The following is a 15,373-nucleotide window of genomic DNA, read 5'->3' on the forward strand; positions in this document are numbered from 1 at the left end:
AATCTCTTTAAGAAAACTATTTTCAGTCAATTTTTACTGAATCTATACGGAGAGTAAATGAAAAGCTGATTTCTAGCTGAAAACCACCACCTAAGATTTTGATTATTTTTTGTTGTTGTAATTATATGTTACTAAAGTAATAAAATTACATTTCCTTTAAATTGGTGAATTCTTCAGATTTGGACTGATTTTGGACTAGCTTTTGCAACTAGTTCTGCATTAAAGAACAATTGCAGTAATGTTAAGAGAAATCATATAGATATAGGTATTAAATGGAATGTTGCAAGATGTAGTCTTTATAAACCTCTGACATTCTAAGAATCTTTGGTTCCTGATGGAAGACACTAATAAGAGCCTTTAGTCAGGCTAATAGCTAAATCGTGTTCTGTTGGAAAGACACATTAGAAACACATTAATTATTTCAGGCAACTGGAGTACCATTTTTTCACTGCAACATTTAGGAGATCTTAAAAAAGGGAAATGGAAACAATGGACTAGGAACTAAGCCCTGTAGTGGTCTGGAGGGCCTAGTGACTGCTGTAAGTGTTCGGTATTCATAGAAATTTGGTGCTTTCTCCCCATTAAGTGAGTGTGTTGCTTTCACTGAGCAATCAAAGCAGTGGGGGATATGGAATTGACTTTTGTGTGTTGTGTGATATGAGGGCTTCACATTTTGGGCAATTCTCCTTTACACGTAATGACTCGTATTTGCCAAGTAGTTGGTCAGAAATATAGTTTAGTTTCTGGCCATGGACCTATGATCCTGAGCTCACTACCAGGGAATCCATATTCATTTTCTAAAGGACCCTAGCTCTCTCTCAGTGACACTTAAAGAAGTTAACTTTGTTAAGGAAAAAAGACTTGATGACAATAACGATCTATTTGGCATTTTAAAAGACCCAGGGCTCCTCCCACTCTTCCTTGGAGAAATTACCTAACTGCTAATTTGCTATGCAGAAAAGCCTTCCAAACTGCCTGCTGCCAGATTAGCTTTATCAGGGTACACATCAAACTTGCTTTGAGTTGTGGGCTTATCATGTGGAAAATGATGCAAACAGAAGGTTACTGAATGAAAACAAGTATACAGATGCCCACTTACCATCAAGATGTTAGAATTAACTAAAAGAGCATATTAATAAGTTGGTCTTTTTTTCTCAAATTGCCAAGCAGGTGGGAGGTTTGAATTGGTATCTTTTGTGAGCTCTTGGTTTGAAATGAAGAGAGTGTGAGTTTCCCTCCACCCCCGATTATCTTCTGTTCATTTTAATTTGAAGTTCTCAAAGATATTTCAAAGTGAGATGCTGTTCTTTCCCTTCCTCTTTCAAAGTTTAATCAATTAGCGTTTGACATGTGTATGAAATGATAAGCATTAGCTAGCATAATAAGGAAGCAGGAAAGCAATTTGTCTTTTCCAGCTATATATTTAAAAAATTAATCACTGCTTATAAATCCTTCCCAACTCCTTTTTTCCCCCACTAACAAATGAGACTGTATTCTGAAATTATTAAAAAGTAATTGCAGTATAAACAGAAAATGATGAATAGGGAGGGTTGACTGAATTGATTCTATTTAGCGCTTGACCTTCTGTTTTCATCATTGCTAATTAAATAAGCTCAATTTAGGTTGGAAATAAGCTAATGTATGCAACATTGCTATGAAATCTTTAAGATGCTCTAAACTGGAGAGACCCTATATAGTAGAAAGATCCTCTCTACAGAGACTGGAGATCAAATCCTGATTCTGTCACTTTTTGTGTGGCCTTCGATAAACAGCTTATCTTTTATGAATCTCAATTTTCTCATTGTAGATAGCATGAATGTAACATTCTATAGGAAATGACTGTGAAGGTTATGGAACATCTTTGTATGATTTTCCATAAAATTAGAACTTCATCTTGATCTTCTGTTCTACATCTAATTTGGCTTGCAAAGGATTAACATTGACTTTCTGATGCCAAGATCAAGGACAGATAATAGTTACACTATAATGTAATTGTCAGTGGAAGATTGTAAACTTTGATGTGTAAGTGTGGCCAAATATGCAGTTTTTAATGCAGTTCTATCTTTGAAAACTCTATTTCTTTTGCCTCTGTGGGGTTATTCTTGCATAAATCTGAGTTCACTTGAGGGAAGTTTCCAAGGAGCAGCTGGGTTATTTCTGGGTTCAAGGTATTCAAAGCTCTGACTAAATCTTAACAACAGAATAATTTTCTTCCCCCAGATAGCAGTGTGATGGGAAAGGTGGTTGGACTATTTGGATGAATATATAAAAGCTTAAATTAAAATATGGGGAGAGAATACTTTCATACATTTGTTTTCTAGTTTACTTGTAACATGTTAGCCTTCCCTTGCTTCATAAAGAATCCTCTAAGATTAGATGAGCACAAAATCCAAGCAACCAACACTGCTGGTTCATTAATGTCACACTTCATCCATTCTTCCTGTGTGTTCAAACATCATACAACCCTAAAATAAAACAAAGAAAAACAAAACAAAAAACAAGCTAACTCCCAAGGTAAATAACAACAGCAACAAAAAACTACTACCAATACCACAACCTACTGCAACAAAAAGCCAGGTCCAAGCCATAACTAACAGCTGTTTAGAAGTAAGGTAGATTGTTAACATTGCTGTGTTTCAATAGCATAAAGATTCCTTATGTAATAGAGTTTATATGTAATTAGGCAATGGCTAAAAGGATAGGAAGAGTAGAGGTTCCAAATGTAAAAGATTTAAATTTCTAACACATTTCTGTAGTATGACTTTAATATACCACTGAAAGTTTTGAGTGTTCCAGTTCTCATTCCTTAACTAAAAATTGCATTTATTCGGAATCATTATTTAAAATTCCTACGTACCTTGATCAAAAACATTTTGAAGAATATCTTTACATTATTACAACAACCCTATAAAAAAGGTACACCCTGACCATTGAAGAAATCTAGTTACAGAGAGTTTAAAAGTTGTATGCCCAAGGATTAAAGTTGTTTTAGTGGTAAGACCAGGTTTTGAAAAAAACTGATGTTCATTTCATTCCCAGTAACATCTACCTTGCCTACTGTATAGAATTATTTGTAAACATCAAATAAAATAATGTGTTTGAAAGTATTTTACAGAACTAAAATTCTGTTATGTATCTGCACATATGTTAAATGTATATGTGATCTCGCCCTTTTGGGGAGATTTCATGAGAAACTAAGCCACATGTAAACACAGTGGTATAATGGAAGGAACTTGACTTTTAGGATTAAATAGGGGTTTAAAAAAGGTCATGTAGGATGTTATTTTATACTTTATCACAGTTGAAAGAGATCCATGGCTTTGCCTTTGACATTTTCCTCATTCACAACATAGTTTATCACAGCTGATTCCTCTTCATGATTCATATCCCAGCCATGATTTCTAGCGATAGTTTCCTTGAATACCTAATTTAATATCCCATTTCCACTGTGGTACTGTTTACCATTTTCCCCCTTTAGCATTTTGACAATATTTATTATTACTTAGATTACTGACTTTTATTGTTGTTGTTTGCTTGTTTACTATCTTTAGGGGAACCTTCTTTGGGGGCCAGTTTAGGCTGGCCACTAACTAGCCATGTGACGTAGCAACTTCTTAACTCTTCCAGACCTAAGAATTCTCATATTTGAAAATAAGAGCAAAACAGAGCTTCCACAGAGAGTTTTCACATACATTATTCTTAAAATAAGGAAATGAGAAAATCAGACTAAAAGGGCACACAAATCTTTTTCAATTCTAAAGCTTGATGTATCTAAGTCTTTGATGTATAGCTTACATGTATTTAGTCGATAAGTAATCACATAGAAATATATACAAAAACATATTGGGATTTGGAATCCTTCTACATAATTTCTTTTCTCCTACTGGCTATTCATGCTATTTAAGATCTAAACATTCTGTGACTATTACGATTACAAATACACATTCTGTATATTTGTTAGACAGTGAAAGTTTTTAAAGTTGATAAAATATGATATTTTTGCAAGTATTTTTACTTAGAATTTTAGTCAAGATCTTGCTTAGAATTATGGTCAATGCTCAACAATGATAGTCTCTGAAGAAATCTATTCTTTGGCTGCCTTTGTCATTGCATTTCACATTTATCATATTTAGAGTCTATTCAGATAGTAGTCATTCATTCCTCACTGTTTCATTCCATGAGAATCATTATTTGCATATGAATTTTTTTCTAAAATAGGAATTTAGGCTTGTGTAAGGATAACACTATGTTTAAAACTAATTAAATAAGATGAAGAACTTGAAATTTTTGGTGACGACCCTATTGAAATGATTGCTAAAGTGCATTTCATTATCGAATCAAAGAATCATGCCCTAGAAGAATAAAGAGACCAGAAAGGAAACTCAATGAATCTAATTTAATTCAATATATTTTTTTTTGTTTCCACTGCTAAATTATTTAGGATTTAGAATGTTATTAAATAGCCTTTGAAGTGAACTCTAAGTTTTTCTCCATTAGGTGGTTCCATAGTTTGTCTGAAAGAAGGTTTTGGAGGGGTTGGTTGAACTGAAAATTATGTTTCTATTTTCAGTGGTTTCCTAATTTAAAATTTTCACCTCTCCAAAAAATATTTTTGACCTGAGGGGCACAAAATTGGGTATTTACCCAAAGAACACAAAAATACTAATTTAAAGGAATACATGCACCCTAATGTTCATAGCAGCATTATGTACAACAGCCAAATTATGGAAACAACCCAAGTGTCCATTGACTGATGAATGGATAAAGAAAATGTAACAGTGCTCATTTTGGCCACACATATACTAAAATTGGAACAATACAGAGAAGATTAGCATGGCCCCTATGCAAGGATGACATATAAATTCATCAAGCATTCCATATTTTAAAAAAAAGAAGATGTGGCATATATATACATAGTGGAACAACCTGGATGGTGCTAGAGAGTATCATGCTAAACAAAATAAGTCAGTTAGAGAATGACAAATACCGTATGATTTCACTCATATGTGGAATTTAAGAAACAAAACAAGTGAACAAAGAGAAAAAAAAAAGAGAGTGGGAGGTAAACAAAGAACCAGACTCTTAACTATAAAGAACAAACTGATGGTTACCAGAGAGGAGATGGGTGGGTGGATGGGCTAAATAGGTAATGCGGATTAAGGAGTATACTTGCTGTGATGAGCTCTGGGTGTTGTATGGAATTGTTGAATCACTATTTGTACACCTGAAACTAATATTACACTCATTGTTAACTGGAATTTAAAAAAAACCCTTAAAAACGGTGATTATAATAAATAAATAGGGGCGCCTGGGTGGCTCATTCGGTTGAGCATCCAACTCTTGACTTTTCAGGTCATGATCCCAGGGTCGTGAGATTGAGCCCCATGTCAGGCTCTGCACTGAGCAGGAAGCCTGCTTGAGATTCTTCTCTCTCTCTCTATCCCTCCATCTCTCCCCCCACCCCCACCCTGGCTTGTGCACACTCTCTCTCATTGTCTCTCTTTTTCTAAATTAATCAATCAATCAATCAATCAATCAATAAAAATGATCTGTTAAGATTCTTGGTTGTAAGCAACAGAAATTGATTCTACTTCATCGGAATCAGCTAGAATTAAACTTATTTAATATAATTTAATGGAATTCAACAGAATTAACTAGAATTAAGCTTGTTCAAATCAATTGTTCTGCCTAAGAAAATTTTTTTTCAGAGTTTAAGCAGCAGAAAGAGAGGTGAAGAACCAAGCTTTAAAAGGATAGGAGCTAGAGTAACTACAGCAGAAACACATAGTTTTTTGGGCGTCAGGGCATGAATCAACTCCAGTGTTTTCAAATGCATGACTGGTCTAGCACAAAATCACATACCATAAGATTGTCATGGACAGAAGAACAGTTTTCTCAAAGCAAAAGTTAGTTTTCTATTTCATAAAGAAAGGGAATGAATGTTGAGACCAATGGCAACACAAGTGAAGAATTATTTTCCTCACTTCGGACTCTTGGGCTAACTGAATTTAACATTGCAATCTTTGCAGTCACGTCTTTTGGTTGGAAGCCATGTATATGCTCTAAGTGCCGCCCTAAGGAGATTAGGACTGGAAACCCCATTGCTTTACTAATCCTGTGCAACCTTAATTTTTCCTTCACAAGTGGAGTATTTTTTCTTGCCTTGCTTATCCAAAAAGCAAAGCCTTTAAAGATCCTTACATGTAACACAGGAATAACATGATTACATGTAACATAGAGTATTTGTAAGTCTCTGATAAGGTAATGAATGTAGAGTGACATTTTGTGCATCATAAATCACTGTATACAACTAAGGTACAGTTATTATTTTAATTATGTTTATATTGTTTAGGCTAAAGAAAGTGTAGAGTAGTAGTAGTAGTTAAGAGTATGAACTCAAGAACTACAGGACTAAATTCAAATTTCAACTATACCACCTTGGGCAAGTGACTTGAATGTTAAGTGGCTCATTTCCCTTGTCTTTAAGTTGAGGATAATAGTAGTGCCTTTTTCAAAGTGATCATTTTTAGAGTTAAATGAATGCATATATGAAAAGCACTTAGAACAATGCCTGACACAAAATAAATGATATAAAATTATTTCTATTATTATTGTTGTCTTTCTTGTGAAAGCTAATCTTTGAGTTCTACTTTTAACATTTATTTCAAGATTTATAAATACAACTATGCTACACTGCTATGCCTTATTTAGAAGTTTTCCTGAAATCATATTGTTGGGTGAATTATTTGTACCTCTGTGTCATGTTTTTACATCTGGATTATCTAGTCCTTTGGGGTTAGCTCATGTTGTCTACATTTTATTATTTCCCAAAGGCACTAATAATTCACTCTCACATGAATTAAAACCTCTCTTTCATTCTTTTTCACTTACATATTTGTTTCTCTTAATCATCTTGTAGTGTTTATTTTGAAAGAAGGGCATCAAAAGCTATTGGATTATACTGAAAATATTTTTAGTATCAGTTCCCAGTTTAGTTTCCTTATACAATGAATAATAGCTAGGGCTATTGGGCCAACATGAAAAGTTACCCCAAACTTGGTTCTGTTAGGACCAGGTTGGCTACTGCTTTTATGTATGAGATTATCAGAATATTTTCAAGAAGTCTGCACCTCAAATTCTCATTTTGAAGACTGTCAATTCTTGGCAAAAATAAACAAAACATACGGTCTCTTTTTCTCTCATTCTCTCTCTCTCTCTCTCTCTCTCTCCCCACGCACACCCCAAAACTAAACAAAAGTGAAAAGGCATAGAAGTGAATTTTCATTTATTTCAAAATAATTTCTAAAAAATATGGCTTGAAGATTTTGCCTTAATAAGGCATATTTATCAAGGTAGAAAGACATGTTATATATTAACATTTTTAGCTTGTTCAATAATTCTTAAATATTTAGACATATGACAAGTTGGCCTCCATTTGTACTCTTCTATTGTGTTAGAATGGTTTAATTCTTTAATGACAGATAACTGAGTTATATTTAATGTAGATATAATTTGCAGGGAACTGATTTCAGAGAGAAATGTCATGCTACATTTGCATGCTGGAGTTTCATAAGTATTAATACGTGTTTCTATTTACAACAATGAATCCATTAATCCAACAAATATTTATTGAGTTGCAACTATGTCCGGGCACTCATACAGGAACTGCAGGCACAGCAGTGAACAAAAAAGACCAAAAGTCCTTACTTTGCAGGAGCTTATATGTTAATGGAGAGGAAGATAATAAATGACAGATAGGTAAATATATTATGGGATCACTTAGTAATAAGTGCTATGGATAAAAATAAAGCAGGGAAAGGGGACTAAGTACTGGCAAGGGAGTATTGCTGGTTTATATGATAGCCATGGAAGACCTTCGTGAGATGTCATTTGAGCAGAAGCCTGAAGGAAACGAGGGAGAAACTTTGCAAATATCTGGGCAAAGAGCGTTCCAGGCAGAGACAGTGGTGAGTGCAAAGACCCTGTGATGAGAGTGGGTTAGGCATATTTAAGGAACAAGCTGCTGGAGGGAAATAGACACGGGATGAGGTCCAAAAGGGGTCATGGACAAGACTCCATGGTCTTGGCAGGTGATTTTATAGACTTTGGCCTTTATTCTGAATGAGATAGGAAGCTACTGATATTTTGAGCAGAGTAGTGACATGATCTGACTCAATTTTAAACAATATCTCTGGCTAATATTAGATGCATTAAAGAATGGGAAATCTATAGGCTGAAAAATCTGAATGCTGGAGCTGGGTGGGAATTCAATTAGGGAGGCATTAGAGCAAGGATCATCATTTTAGATGTTACTTAAAGATAAGCAAATCTTCCTTAAAGGGCTAACATTTAAGTATTAAAGTGTCAGTGAGCCATGCCTCCTTGAATTATTTCATATTACACTAACATCCTTACAAAAATAATATTTTCCAGGAAAAGAGAAGATACTGGGTTAAAAGGTTTGAAATAAAGATTTTTTTGATGTCCTAAAACACACTAATAATATACCAAGTCAAATAAATTATCATATTTTCTTTGATTTTTCTGATGGAAGAACAAGCTGTGTATACTCTTTTTAGAGACTAGGTAAGTTCCATCAGGGAAGCCAAAAAATGTTAATGGACACTTTAAAATTGATTTTTATAAGAACATTTTCATGAAATAAGAACATATTGAAGTGCAAAATTAAATGCCTGTTTGAGGCACCGGTTCATCTTCTGTGGCTTTTACGATGTCAGTGTCACAATATAAAAAAAAAGGAGATTCAAGTTAAGTCAGTAAAGAGTGAATTGTTGGAAGCTGTAAATGCAACCCTTGCTTACTTCATGGGTGAGACTGAAACAATATGAAAGACTTCCAACAAAATCAGAATTGCTTTTTCCTGTTCAACCTCACCCTTATCCTTTCTTTTTAATTTTGAGAATAAATACTACTAGTATTTGGTGCTGAAATATTCATTTACCATATGTCAAAAAAGCCTAGTCTCTTGAACAGGTTTCAATTTCTCTAGTGTAATCCTAGAGACTGTGGCTTATTGATTCTGTATGTTACTGTCCATTATGTTTAGCTATTATGATAATGTTTAAGATATTAATGTGCTAATTAAATGGAAGTTCTAATTACTTACTCTTGCATGGTAGATGCTGACCAATCATTCTTCTTGTTTTGAAAATATAGATGCTTTTAGATATATACTCATTCACATCTTTAGTGGCATATTATTTTGTTACTTATTGTGTATCCATGAGCCAGCAAATTAATTTTCATTGCATTTCTACTGTCCAGCATCATGCTGGGTGGTTAGGATCAGAGGTCCTTGCTTATAAAGTTATTGCATAACCTGGGAGAACTATTTTTCTGATAGGATTTAAGGTTTTTCTCCTTACTATTTATAATTTAGAAACTCTGTTGAAGAATCAAATTGAACTGACATTAATGAGAGCCTACTTTTTCTCAGAGCAATGCTAGGTGCAGAAGAATTATAAAGACATGATTCCTAATGTTATGGAGGTTACTATGGCTGGAGAGCTCCATAGCACAAACATACTAGAGTCTCAGAGTGGGTGGCCAGACTCTGAATACTGCAGGAGCACAGAAAGGGTGGCACCATTATGGACTTGGTTTGATAAGGAGTCATGAGGACATGATTCTGGAACTATGGCTTGAGGTATGAGAAGTCTGTGGAATGCAAGAAGTGTATTTCAGAGATTCAATCTGTTGAGAATAAAAAAAATATGGCCACACTTGGATGTAGTAAAAATAGATGAGGTTATATAAGTGCTGTAATGAGTAATAAGTGGCTTGGTATTATTCCTACCACCTTCCAACCTCCCAGCCTAGGGGTGAACTGACTGCTGAATGATATTTTTCATTTTTGGTACCAAATCAAATAGTTTTTTTAGCATCAGGTAATTACTGCTGAAGTTTTCATTCTTATCGTTTGTCACTTTCCTATGACTTGAAAATATGGAACACAAGTTGTCCTGACCACTTTTCATTCAATAGCAGCACTCTGTAGAAGCACTTTTTGCCCCAAGCTACTGCCAAGGTGTGGAACATACAGTGTGGCTATTATTCCAAGCAGCACTTTTCTTGCAGAAACTGGAGAGAAGCCAAAAGAAAAATCAATCACAATTATTCTAAGTGACGGTTCACAATGTTCTCCTTAACTTAATCTGTTAGTTCCCTGAGAGCACTGACAATGCTTCTTCACTTTTGATCTCCTCAGTGCCCAGCACTGTGTGGCAAATAGTAAGATGTAAGTGTTTGCTAAATAAATACAGAAATACATAAAGTAAGTTTTGACATCTGTGTCAGGAAATCCAAATACCTGTCCTTTTACTCATGAACTATATCTGATCCTTTCCTCTCACGCAGTTTGAAGTGTAGAAATCTCTGTTATTAATGTATGAAGTCTTCAATTTTTTTAAGAGTCCTACAAAGTAAAAGCTAAATAAAAGAGGTGTTCACAGGATTGGTTTAAAATCTCAGACTTCTGTCCCACATACCTCTGAAGGTGGCTGGCTGTTCTGTAAACAGATTGATTCTCTCCATGGAAGTTGCTAAAGGTGACAGAACTTTTCCTGAACTTTGGAATACTCTGGAATGTCTTTGGGGAGCGACTTTTAGAATCATGAGGTGAAGAACACCCACCCATAGGGCAAAGAGGGGACTCCACCTCAGTCCTCACTTCTGACAGGCAGTTTTCTTGCTTCAGGTAACTTTCAGGGCTGCTGTTCTCAGGAATTTATCTTCGTTATTTGTAAGATGAGCTGACCACCCAGAGGTTTTGCCTCTTCCTTAACAAAAGTTTCAGTCACTAAAATTATCTGTATACAAGAATGCCAGTTTGTCAGAGTCGGAAAATAATGTATTTTGGTAAATAGAATTCGTTGTGGGAATTTCTGATATTTGAGCAAATTGAATACATAAAATATACTTTGAACTTAAACTATACATGGCAAGCAATTCACTCCTCTGAAGACAGAAAAAATTTTAGATTTCTGAGTTATATGAGTAAAAAAATTCCATATTTTACTCATATACGCAGGAAGAAAGTACAGGAAGTTACATCAAATCTGGAATAATTCTATGATATAACTGTAAAAAAGGTTGTTTCAAAAAAAATAATTGTCTATAGCTATTTACTATTTTTCCTCTAGAAATATGTATGTAACTGCTTAACTTTTGCCCTATTAACTGAATTACATTCCTAGTTGACAGATTATTGAAAAAGCCTGGATTTTAAAAGACTGTGTTTCTATGTCCTTTCATGCTTCTTTCCTTCTACTTCAGAAGCATGATAAGACTTGAGGATATGATAATATATAAATCAATTTATGGAAAGATTATGTCTGAACAGTGAGTAGAATTTAGAATTGAAAGTAACATGAAGAAAACCAACTTAGGGTGGCCATAGAGAAAATAAGCGAAAGAACAACTTAGTGTGGCACATTGCTTCAAAGGTGATGCTTTCATTAGATTTCTTGTTGGAGGTTGAGGAGAAACTCATTTTCAGCAGACTTTTATAAGTAGTGATCCTTTTCACCTGGGTGAAGGGATTGTCGTTCCTGAAATAGGTTGCATTTTTTTCCTGCCTGAAGTCCTAGGAGTGTCATTGGTCTTCAAGTATATTTTGTATCAGACCCTCTGATAGTTAAACTTTGCTGACCATATCAGTGCTGTAAATTTGAACCTAAGCCTGTGATGGCTAATTCTCCAGGGAGGTGTTTTCCTTTGACCCCTGGAATTTTTCTTTTTTGTGGGCTTACCTATATATTTAAAAGGATGTTTATTAGGTTTTATCCAGGGCATTTACCTTTGCCATTATATTTCTGGAAATGGATATTGATGCTTTTTATTTCATAAATAAATGCCTTAGTGTGCTTTACTCTTTTATATTTGGACCCTATCTTCTTATTTGTAATTTAAGATACTCAGATACTGGGGAAAAAAAAAAAAAAAAAAACAACTTTCTGAATGCTACTAAGGATCTCAATTTTGGAGATGAATTGTTCCTTGTGATCTTCCTAAGTTCACATATCCATTTATATATTTATATTTAACTTTTATGTGCATTTTGGATGGTAGTGCACCTTAATAAATAATATCTTTTGTAGCCGTATGTTACTTTATTCACATTGGGTTGATTGTATGTTTGCTCATAGGCATCACATGCATGCTGATGGTATTACTATATGAACACTGATAAGTTTGGTGGGTAAAAATTTCCAGGCTCCTGCCAAAAAAGTTGCATCTCCAAATCTATGGAGAAGAAAAGTCAGTTGATGCTATTTACCATGGATAACATTAACTGAATGCAAGGAGGTCTCCGAGCAGTAACTCCTCTTTCATTTTGATATGGAATTAACTCACTAAAAGGATATAAATGATGCTGACTTGATGTAGACTGGAAGAGGATAAATTTTCATCCCACAAAATGAACTAAGATTAATATAAACTCACAATAACAGGTAAATAAAAGTCTCTCAGGTTGAAGAGGGATGATGCTGTGATTGATTCATGGATCCAAAAAAATTAGACCAGAGTGGGTTTTCTTGGCAGACTACAGAAGAAAGGGCACTCTAACAGGTTGACATCATATCTGCTTTTATCAGAGACAAGGATTTCAGTCTGCCATAACATGATTAAAGTAAACCAGTTCCTGATTTTCAAAGATGGATATAGCCAAATACATTAATTCTCTAAATTAAAAAGAGTAATTTTAAACCCTCAAATAACACACATATAAGTGTATGCGCATAGACACAGTGTGTTTAGTTATTTATTTCAAAATAAATAAATAAACATAAAATTTTCCTTGTTTCAGAGTCTCTATTAGGCCCCAGAGAATCTAGAGGTATGTAAGGCCATTTGTATTTAATTGAAATGATTCCTGTTTTTTGAGATCTTTTGTCTGCTTCTTTTTGGAGCCGGAGGTAGTTTTTGTGTCTCCTCTCTCAGTGTCAGCGGCAGTTTCTTGCGTCTGGTGTTGCGACTCCTTCTAACAGTCCCCTTTGCTTTTAGTTTGCTCTTTCTAGTCACCTGTGACTTGATTCAAACTCGGTTTTCCCAATTAGAATGAGTATTCTGAATCTGAAAACATAAGTGCGAGTGAAGGATCAGGGGTTAATCCAATGACAGAATTACCCAAGTTTTAGTGTATGGGCCTTGTAAAATCTGTTCTGACTGCCCAGAGGACTTTTTAAAATTTGGTTTTATTCCAGACACTAAAGATGGAATCATGTGACCTCCATATAAATGAAGTGTTACTTTCTCTGATGAAAAGAGAATAATGGGTTGATTGACCAACAAGAATGTGTCCCAGATGGAAATCACTTTCCTTATTGTAATTTAATAAACTATTATTTTGTGTTATAATGTTCTTCTTTCCTGAAATTATGAAGAATGACTCAACTTGCCAGGCTTATAAAATCAAAGGTTAATCTACAAAACTGAGTGACAGGACTGTAGAGTCCAGGCTGACATTTCCTCTTGTGTTACTCATTATATTAGTATATATGGCATTTGTTTTAGATTAAAAATCAGTATGAGAAGCAAGAGAGGAAAAAATAAGCTCAGAACAACCAAGATGATACTTTTGCTGAATATATATGCTGAATCAGTAATTGAAAGATGGACATTATAGACCTGGCATCATTCACCCTCACTATTTGTCAGGTAGTTGCTAAATCTTAAAAATATCCTGAGATTTTATGACAGTCCTACTGATGTGGGTATACAACAGCTGCAGGCCTGGGTGCTGAAAATATAAACTTCTAAAATGTGAATGTGCGCAGCATGAAGATGTGACAATCTCTGAAGTTCTTCCATGGATAGTTATTTATTATTACCTTTGAGATCCATGTTTCACTTTTTAGTTTAAATCCAACTATATTCCATACTTTGAATTCAGTTCTGAGTTTAAGTAATGAAAGATGTGAGTGTTTAGTGCTATGTTTCTCAGCTTGGCTACACATTAGAATCATCTAATGAGCTTTTAAAATTCTTAATACCCAGGTCACATCCCAGACCTATTCAATCAGAGTATTTGGGAATATGACCCAAGTGGAAGTGCTTTCTAAAGTTCCCCATGTGATTTCATCATGTAGCTATGGCTGAGAACCACTGCTTACTAATGAGGCCTAATTGGGTTAGAATCATTAAAGGACCTGATGCCTACCATTATAAACACACATCTGCAACTCAGCTGGACCATGCAAGTTTTTGCACAACTTTTAGCAGTCTTATTTAACTCCTCACATATATCATGAAGGCCTGCATTAAACCTTTCTAGATCTTCATCATATTATTTCACCCTTAATGTCTTCACTCCTAGCAGATGATCTTAACCCTCTCCTCCCCCTGCCCAAAAAAAGGAAGGAAAGAGGGAAGGAAGGAAGGAAGGGAGGGAGGGAGGAAGGAAGGAAGGAAGGAAGGAAGGAAGGAAGGAAGGAAGGAAGGAAGGAAAAAGGAAGGGAATGAAGAAACCTAGAGTGAAATTCCTCAATTTCCCTCACTTACCAGTAACCTCTTGATCACTACTTCCTTCTCAATTGCAGGAGCTAGTGCCCTTGATTTCATCCTCTCCTGTCTCCTAGGACTTCGCTCAAGTAAGTCCTCCGTTCTCTTGTCTCTATTCTTGCTTCTGTGGGCTGCGTCTCCTTTCTTTGGCTCAGTCTTCCTCTCAGGCTGCCACTCTAATTCTCTCATTCTCTTCTCCAGATGATTTGAATGCCTAATCTATGTCACCGAATCAATTCCCTCACATGAATTCTAACCTGGCTTCCACTCTCACACTGTCAAAAAGACCCTGCACAGGGTCACCATCCATGGCTTTCAATGGCCAATTCTAATAACCCCTCTTACTCTTCACACTCGTGGCCCCCCCACTCTCTTTGCTGAAACACTTGACCTCTCCATGCTCTTTATATGTTCTGCATTCTTAGCTACCACAACCTCACCTCTTGTTCAACTCCTTTTTCTTTTTTAAAAATACCTTAACCGTTTTTGTTCTATAGGATTCTACCCTTAGCTAATTTCTATTCTCTTTCTGCATGTTTTCTTTGGGTAATTCTGGCCAGTCTCTTGGTATCAGCTAATACATTCATGTTGTTGGCTAATAACCCAACCTCTCTCCTAATTGCTGGGCTTTTATATTCATCCATAAATGTTGCAAAAATCTCAAAAATCTCTGCCTAGAACCAACCATTTCCACCTCTGTAAAACTAAATCACAAACAAAGCAAAATAAAACAAAATAACACAACAAAGAGATTCTTTGTCTCTGTGTTATTTGTGCCATAATATCCCCAATCACCTAATCTCTAAACTACCGTATTTCCCTAAAACACATGAAACCCTTTTACACTTCA

General features: G+C 35.1%; 1 long non-coding RNA gene and 1 other non-coding gene across 5 annotated transcripts in view; both read left to right on the forward strand.

Annotated features, from left to right (window-relative positions):
- Nucleotides 1-15,373, forward strand: part of LOC147577242 (uncharacterized) — a 387,792-nt gene that overhangs the window by 210,811 nt on the left and 161,608 nt on the right. The gene's annotated exons all lie outside the window — the stretch shown is intronic.
- Nucleotides 4,779-4,885, forward strand: LOC112850519 (U6 spliceosomal RNA). The gene has a single exon (XR_003222643.1). It is a non-coding gene; the product is annotated as a U6 spliceosomal RNA (small nuclear RNA).

This window comes from Puma concolor, chromosome C2, assembly GCF_028749965.1.
Source record: "Puma concolor isolate L17-30 chromosome C2, mPumCon1.1.hap2, whole genome shotgun sequence".
Lineage (NCBI taxonomy): Eukaryota > Metazoa > Chordata > Mammalia > Carnivora > Felidae > Puma > Puma concolor.